The sequence below is a fragment of the Nyctereutes procyonoides genome, unplaced genomic scaffold (assembly GCF_905146905.1).
Source record: "Nyctereutes procyonoides isolate TBG_1078 unplaced genomic scaffold, NYPRO_anot_genome, whole genome shotgun sequence".
Classification (NCBI taxonomy): Eukaryota; Metazoa; Chordata; class Mammalia; order Carnivora; family Canidae; genus Nyctereutes; species Nyctereutes procyonoides.
Genome location: NW_026575139.1, coordinates 11018175 through 11027062, shown reverse-complemented (window position 1 = coordinate 11027062; position 8888 = coordinate 11018175).

Below are 8888 nucleotides of genomic sequence, written 5' to 3'. Positions count from 1 at the left end.
GGAGAAGGAGTCCCCTCAGTGTCCTCACCCTCATCTCCTCACCTCCTAAATAACCTTCTATCCTACCCACTCTCTCCATCTGAACTCCATCACCTTGCCAGACCACATCCTCTCTCTCCTCCTGCCTTCCAGAATGACCTCCCAACTGGCCTGTCTCCAGGCACACCCTGACCCACCCCATTTCATTCTCTCCACTGCAGCCAGATGGGTCTTTCACTTCCAGAGCTCCACACTGTCCTTAGGACGGAGTCCAAATTCCTCAGCAAGGCCTGGATGGCCCTTGGAAACTGGACTCCTGCATATGTCCCACTTCCTCTCTCTCCTTCTTATTTCATAACATTCCCCTTGTGTTTCAGGAACCACCATGCTGTTGTCATTCCTCTGTACCTTTGCATGTTCCATTCCTTTGGCCTCCCTCCTCTGTATGATAAACATTCATCTCTCAAATCCGTCACAAAGTCCTAGTAAACCCATCCTGACCACCCCAGAATTGCATAATTTCTTCTCAGATTTGTACAACTTATTGTGAACACAATTTATGTCCCATTTCTTGTATTGTTCCTCAAGTATTTGGAAGTTTCTGATCCCAAAGAGGTATTTCTAGAATAGTCACAAGGTTTGTTCAGATTGAACATGAATATATATGAATATTAAAATGTAAACAGTGTCTAGTTTAAGTAGCCGTTCATAAATATGTAATCTATGAATGTATTGAAGGATAGAAAAATGAGCGGATAAATGGAAGGATGGAAGAAAGAATGATTGGATAGATGGATAGATGGAAGGAGGGAAAAGAGGAAATGTGGATGGGTGGATATATTGAAGGAACAAGGATGAAATGAAGGATGCACAGCTGGGTGGGAGGAAGGAAGGATAAAGTTAAATGATGAATAGATAGAGGGTGGGAGGGAGGGAGGGAGGGAAAGAGTCAAGTTTGGATGCTTAGAAGGAAGAGTAGGGAGATGAAAGAGAGGAAGGAAGAGAGAAAGCATGAGAAGATAAAAGAGTAGCTGGAGGGAATGGATGGATGGAAGTAAAAAAGTGTGAAATGTTGGATGATGGGTGGAAGAATGGATGGTTGATGAAAGATGGAGGGATGGGTGGATGGATAGATGAGTGGATGGATAGATGAGTGGATGGATGGGTGAATGGATGGTTGATAGAGGATGGAGGGAGAGATGGAGGGATGAATGGAGGGATGGGTGGATGGATAGATGAGTGGGTGGGTGGATGGATGGATGGATGGATGGATAGGTGGATGGATGGATGGAGGGATGGGTGGATGGATAGATGAGTGGATGGATGGGTGGATGGATAGATGAGTGGGTGGGTGGATGGATGGATGGATGGATAGGTGGATGGATGGATGGAGGGATGGGCGGATGGATAGATGAGTGGATGGATGGGTGGATGGATAGATGAGTGGGTGGGTGGATGGATGGATGGATGGATGGGTGGATGGTTGAGTAGATAAAAAGATAAAAAGGGATAAAAGGATGGAAGAATGTAAAGGAAGATAGGAGGAAGAATGGAAGTGTGGTTAGGTGAAAGGATCAATACTTAGCTGTGATTCATGGAGAGATGTAAGAGTTTTGGCGCCACTTGAGCTGGTCAGCTTTCTCACTAGGCATCCTGGGCTCCCAGTTGTCCCCGGCATGGGACATTTACACTGCACATTTCGACCATAGGCAATAAGCTAATCATCTACTTGTGGTTGTTAAGAAAACCAAGAATGCCAGAGATCATTAGGCTCAGTATGTTCAAGGGAGTGTCAGAGGAAGTGGGGCTCAGAGGGCGTGGGCATCCCGCCTAGGTCAGAGCCAGCTCCCGAGGTATCTGACTGGAACTCAGCGCTTCCAGCTCCCTCCAGAGCTCTGCATTCTACTCTTTGATTTGCTCGAAGCTTCTCCCCAGAGGCTCATTCTGAGCAGGCCCTGCCTATCCACCAACTCGGGGAGAGATTTTTTTTTTTTTTATGGAACAAATGAGAAAAGGAAATGATCTCAACCTGGGGTTGAGGCTGGGGAGGCGAGACCAAGGCAGCTGCTTTTCCACACTGAACATGACCCTGGGCACATTCCTGAGTGGCAGGAAGAGGATCTGGTGCAGTGCCAGCTTCCTGGCCTCCTGCCATGGCCATGGCGTAGAAAAGGTTTGGGGGAGTAGCAGAGAGTGGTCTGGGTGCCCAGAAAACACTCAGGGAAGGTGAGCTGCCAGGTCAGAGCACCCCTCATCCAACCCAGGGCAGGGCCTGAGCATGGAGGCATCCATGGTCCCTCTTCTCCATTCCCTACCCGTCCTCTGCGGTCAAGGTCCAAAGGCTGAACCTCTATCTGTGTCCTCAGCCTTGTTCCCTTGGTAACACTCACCTCTCTCTCCAAGCTCTTTACCCATGGATTTCATTATTGAAGCTTCCAGAAGATGCTCGGACACCTGTGCTACTCATACATTGCCCTGTATCCCTGCATCCCAGCATGGGCGGCTTTTGACCAAGGGGGCCTGGGCCTGGGAAACTTGCTCCTTTCTCTAGCCCCCTACATGCAAAGCCCCAGCCAGGGACACCCGGCGGTTACTCCCCTAACCCTTCCACCTTCCCCTCTCACTGGAGTGGGGGTGCTTGGAGTTTCTCCTCTGCAGACCCTGACCCAGAACCCAGCACAAAAGGTCAAGTGAGATCACACCATTCAACTACCCAAGGGTGCAGATTCTGGAAGGTACTATCAATGAGAGGTAAAGACTTCGCCTCTTTAGCCTCCCTCTCTAATTTTTTAAGTTCTGCTGCATGTTCGTTTTCTTTACGGCAGCCGAAGAACGAAAGCACAGATTTTTGAACCAGCAATGGTTTTAGTGTTTTCTTTTTCTCCTTTCTTCCCTGGGAAACAATTCAGGGCTTTCTTTTCATGGTTCATGACCATAGAGACTGAAAAAAAAAAAAAAAACCCTCTGCTTTGGAAAATCCAGGGAGAGTCCAAGTTTCCTAGGGAGGCCGGCCCGGCTGGTGGGGTGTGGGCTTTCTCGCTTTCTTTGGTGCAGACGTGGTTGGCCGGTCCCTGCCGGTCAGCCTCAGACACTCAGCCCTTTGTGGGCCTCACGCCCGCTGCGGTTTTTAATGTTGTTATGTGTCAGAGTTAAGAATCTGTGGTTTTTAATTGCACTTCAGGATACCACCCGGCTCTGTGCTCAACAGCTGTGCCCCTTACAGGCCGAGTGGAGGGACTCGAGGTAAGGTTTGGGGCTCTGGCGCTGCTACGTCACGAAAGAACACACAGAAATCTGTATTTGTTCAACCAGAGATGTCCTAGAAACCTTTGCGGAGAACTAGATAGCAATTCTAATTTTGAAATATTATGTTCGTGTAAATTAATGTTTGAGTTGGACAAATATATAGAAAAGTATGATAATCCTGTGCTTTGGAATGCTCTTTACTGCTTCAGAGTCCACCCTTCTTTGGGCTTCCTTGTGTCTCTCCTTGACCCTGGTGATCTCTTTTCAGCACTGCAGTCAGAGCAAGACTTGAGGCGCACACCCCTTTAGGACAGGGGTCAGAACGGTTTCCCTATAAAGGGCCAAATACTAAATATTGGAACATCATGGGTGGTACAGTGTCTGGGGTGGCAACTCAGCTCTGCACAAAGTAGCTATGGGCCATGGTAAACAAGTGAGTGTGGTTGTGTTCTGATAAAACTTTATTTACAAAAGCAGACTGAGGGCCTTTTTTAGCCGTTGGGCTATATTTTGTCAATCTGTCTGTAGAAGGACACACATAAATGACCCATATGGTGAAAAGGCTGAGGTATATGTGCCTTACTGGGAGAATTGCCTGAGGTTCAACGTGGAGAAGACTCAGAGGGTTTGACATCCCCCCTTAAAAGGTCAAGGAATGGGAGAGGGACCACTCAGTGGTCTCAGAGGCCAGCCATAATGAGGGCAAGTGACCAGGGGTTCATTTTCATTCATGACAAGACAAATTCCATCAATAACAAAAGGGTGAGTTCGCCATCATTAAGGGCATGCAAGCAAAGGCTGAGGCATAGGAGAATTGGGTTGAGTGCTCTTCAATGCCCAGTCCTGCTCTTGGAGTCGAAATTCCTCTGCTTCTGCTCAAAACTCTCCATTTCCCCACCCCTGGTCCCTGCTTTGCTCAGAGCAGAAGCCCAAGGCCCCACAGAGACAGACCAACAGCTCAGCACATCCTGCTCCTACTGCCTCCCAGGCTTCTCCCTCTCTGTCCACTGCTGCCCTGTGGGCCCCGGGGTGCTTCCTGCACCCCAGACCCCCTACCCCACATGCCTCTGCTTTGCCTGATGTGTTTCCTGGAATTCTGTCTCTGGACCTTCCCACAGCCATGTTCATACGGCCGACTGACGTGTATGTCACCTCTGCCCCGCAACCCCAGTCCCCCACCCTATGCTACTGTCCCCCTCAGCACATACCCCTACGTGATAGGCCATTGAGTTTACCTATATATCTGGTTGGCCTGTTATTTAGTTCACTGTACTTGGTGATTCGGCTGTACTCCCCAACCAGCATGGTGGCTCCGAGAGGCAGGAGCTGTCACTGCGGGGTCACTACTGATTCGCAGTCGACACTCAACAGTTACTGAAGATGGCAGCTTGTCTCTCACAAAGATGGTGCCACCACACCTCCCTCTGCCAACCCCGTTCTTATTATGGTGTGATCCCAACCCTCACCCCTTTGTGTGGCAGGGGTCTCTCCCCACCTTGAATCTTGGCAGGCCCGTGACCGTGTCAGAGGTGACGTTATGTGGCTTCAGAGATTGGGTCAGAAGAAAGCGAGAGAGCTCTGTCTGGTTCTCTTGGGCTGTCCACCCTTGGAAGCCAGCCTCCATGGTGTGAGGAAGCCCAAGCCACACAGAGGCCACAGGTGGATGCTGCAGCCCGTGGCCCTGCTGAGATGCCAGCTGGTGGGCAGCCTCGAGCACCAGACATAGGCACGCAGAAGTCTTCAAAACCAGCTCCGGCCCCAGCCGCTGCAACCACACGACAACCGGTCGACCCCCAGAACTGTGGGGTGTCGTCATAAAACGTTATTGTTGGCAGCCACTAAGTGTTGGGGGTGATTTGTTAGCTAAAGAACATCCAGGGATAGCAAGCTGGCGTGGTGTTTCTGACCCCCTCGTGCTCACCTCCGTTCTGGGGCCCCACTTGGTGCTGACCCCTGGCTGGAAACCAGCCCCCTCACAGGGGTCCTGCTGATCCCACACGTTTTCCCGGACCCTGGCTACCTCTTGCACTCTCTGGAAGCTTGCCTTGAGGCAACGGGGTGGGGGTCTGCCCTCTTCTCTGGAGCCTGTCAAGACTGCAGGGCTCCCTGCCAATGCTCTTCAGGCCTCGGAAGGCACGAGGACATGGCTCTCCCCAGGTGGTCTCCCCACACCCCCGCCCAACCCTAAGGTGACCAGAAAGATGCCACTGCATGGAGGCTGAGGGCTCCTCGGTCATTGTTCTTTTTTTTTTTTCTTAGTCATTGTTCTTGTTACTGGTGCCCCAGTAACACCCGTGGTGGGCGACAGAGGTGCAAGTTTGCTTTTAACTCCCAGCTGCCTCCGTGTGATCCAGGAAAGCTCACCCATCACCGAGGCCCGGTTAGGCCCCGTTGGGCCCCGGGGCTAAAAGTGTGAGGCCAAGAAGAGGAGAAAATCCTTCCATCCCTCTCGCTGCTACCCCCCCACCCCGACACATCCTGTTCATGAACGTTCTTTCCAAGACGATTGGCAGTGCCTGTTCCATTCAGATTTCACCTGACAAATGTCCCAGTGCCCATGCAAGATGTGGTTCAGCATTGTGGTCCCAGCCAGTGACCCCCAGAGAGCCCACAAAACAGGTGTTTTCCTGAAAGTCTGGCCTATTCTACGAGCACCCAGTTCCACTTCTTCTTCCAGAGTCATCCTGGCCCAGGTGGGGGCAGGTTCCGCTGCATGTGCCAAACGTGCTCAGGGCCAGGCCAGGGCTGGGGCGGAGAGTACAGGCTCCAGAGTAAACCAGACCCAGGTTTTCATTCACTTTGGGACTTTGGCTAAGTCCCTTACCCTCTGTGATCTCGGGGACATAGTCCTTCTGGAGCGACTGTGGGGATCAGTGCGGTGACGTGTAAAATGTGCTCCGCATGGTGCTTGGCACGGTGTAGGCTTGCAGTCCATGGGAGTTGTCACCCTGGTTATGGGACTCGCTAAGGCCATGGGGCCAAAGCCCAGGCAGCTCCCTGTCCCTACTCCTGCGCTGCCCCAGGCTGACCATACGCTGCCTCACGTTGTGCTTGCAAGTGCACACTCCACCTTCCTGGGGCTTCGTCCTCTCTTCGCTGCCCCCTACACCTCTGGAGAGACAGTGTAGGGAGTAGCCTTAGGGCCACAAAGCTGGCTCCCCCTGGGACTTCCTTCCTGGGCTTGCAAATCAGAATAAGCTCCCCTTCTCTTCCTTTGCAGACCTCTCCTTCTTTTCTGGTTTCCCCCAGACAAAACAGAAGGAAGGTTCGAGGAAAGGAGGAGGTGTCACAATTTGGCCTTTGACCCTGGGTCAAATGGATCAAGGCTTGGTTGCTGGAAGCAACACGAACCCCCGGAGGGCTTGGAGGATGTGACTCTGCCCCTTACTAGCTGTGTGACCTTGGGCAGGTCCCTTTACCTCTTTCAGCCTCACTTTTGTCATCTCTGAAATGGGCATAGTAATTTTATTTATTTATTTATTTATTTATTTATTTATTTATGTTTGTTTATTTATTTATTTATTTATGATAGTCACACACAGAGAGAGAGAGAGAGGCAGAGACATAGGCAGAGGGAGAAGCAGGCTCCATGCACTGGGAGCCCGATGTGGGATTCGATCCCGGGTCTCCAGGATCGCGCCCTGGGCCAAAGGCAGGCGCCAAACCGCTGCGCCACCCAGGGATCCCATGAAATGGGCATAGTAGTACCAGCCTGGGGCACTGGGTGCTTCTGCCTTGCTCTGGGGCCGCCTTGAAGTTGGTCTCCCTCTTCTCTGGAACCATAATCTCTTACCTCCTCCCCCAAAGAAGTCCCTTGGTGATGATGTACAGGTTTGCTTGCCCATCACTTTCAAGCACCTGGGCCCCTCTGCTGTGTCCCCTGTTAGAGGCTCCACGTCCAGTGCAGGACTGTAGAGGAGAAACCAATCTGCATCAATGGGGCAGATGTTGACTGATGTATGACCTCACGTCTCCAGGTACCCCCAGCTAGCGTCCCACCCAGGCCGAGGTAGGGTCAGGGGCAGGCCAAGGAACGGTGCTTTTAGCTCCTCTGGCCTTTGGAGAATTTTGAGACAGTGGCCCAGGGGCCAGCCCAGCCCAGACCATTGCAGGTGGCACAAAATCAGAGGATGACCAACTGCCCCACTTTCCAGAATCTAGAGCCCCGGAGGGACCTCAGCTAGAAAAATGTCTGGATTCCACAGACCTGAGATGTTTTACTTTCCCCGAGAGTTTCATCTTGTAATCTTTGTCACTCTCATTGTCATTGTCCAGTAAGCTTGCCTAACAGTGTTGATACACTGTGGCTGTTCCCAGCGCTCAAGATGCGTGAATGCACCTACTGCACCGCCTTTAGAACAGGGGTACGAGTCATTAACCTGGGACCTGGAGCAGTGGGGTAACATGCCCAGGTCATGTGGCTAATGGGCACAGTGGAGCTCTTTGCTTCTTTCTGAGAGCAGCATGGGAGCACAGGCACAAAATGGTCCTAGGCCACCAGAAGGCACACTGTAAGTTCTCTCCTATGCCACCCAGGACCTGGTGAGCCTCGGTTTCTCCATCTGTAAATGAGGACAGTAATGGCCAGCTCGGTGGAGGCACAGGGCCGTGTACAGGGAGGAGTCCAATCCCCAAAATCCGGCCTTCCCTCTTTGCTGTCTGCCATCTGGCCAAGGCTGGCTCGGAAGTCCGTGCTGATACCACTGTGCTGGAGCAACATTCTGAGGTGGAAGGGATGTAAGAGAAGGGCCAGGGAGGAGCCTTTGAGTGCAGGGCTGGCTGCCCTGGGGGGCGGGGGTGGGGCAGCCCAAGTGTGCCATCCTCAGGTGGGGGCATGTGCCCAGACCTCCTCCTGTGACGGTAGAGCCTTGCCTGGGCCCTTTGATGAACACTTGGCCAAGCTCACAGCAACCCCAAGGCCTGGCCCTGAGCTGTGGGCTGTTTGCCAGAGAAGGGTGACCCTGGGTCAGAAGGCCTCCCCAGGATGGCCCACCCCCACCTTTGAGGAAATCCACTCTGTTCCCTAAAGGATTCCCTGTGTGAGTGTCCCGCCGGCCAAGGTACACAGGACCTTTGTTTGTGGAGCTTGGGGTGTGGGCAGGAGGGGTGGCTGGGGCTCGGGCCAGGAGGAGCACCTGGCCTGGCGGAAGCCCATTGAACACCTGCCCGGGAGTCACACGTATCCCTGGAAATCAGTTTCTGATCCCCCAATTCCCACCCCTGGCCCTTCTGGGTCCTCCGTGTGAGGGGAGGCCTGACGGGGACCTCGGGCAGGAGAGGCAGAGCCCAGAGCACAGTTTGTCCTTCTCCTCAAGGAAGGGAGCCAGGGAGGGTGGCACTGGCTGAAGGTCACACGGGAGCCCTGGCTGCTGGCCACCATGGGCCAGGGCGGTCGCAGGAGGCCTGTCATGCACCGAGGGCTCCAAGGTAGCCCTCTGACACTCTGCAAAGGAGGCGACTGCCGTGGGCAGGACCGAGATACCCTCGGGGCTCAAGCCGCCAGGGAGGGTGCCCTCACTGGATGCACCTCCTCGGTCCTGGCGCGTGTCTGCAGGAAAGAGATCCTGTAACCGTGCTCTGGCCCTGCTGGACGGGCGTTAAGGGCGATTATTGACGAATCGCAAGCACTAGAAACGAGACCACGACTTCCTTAACCCTGTCTT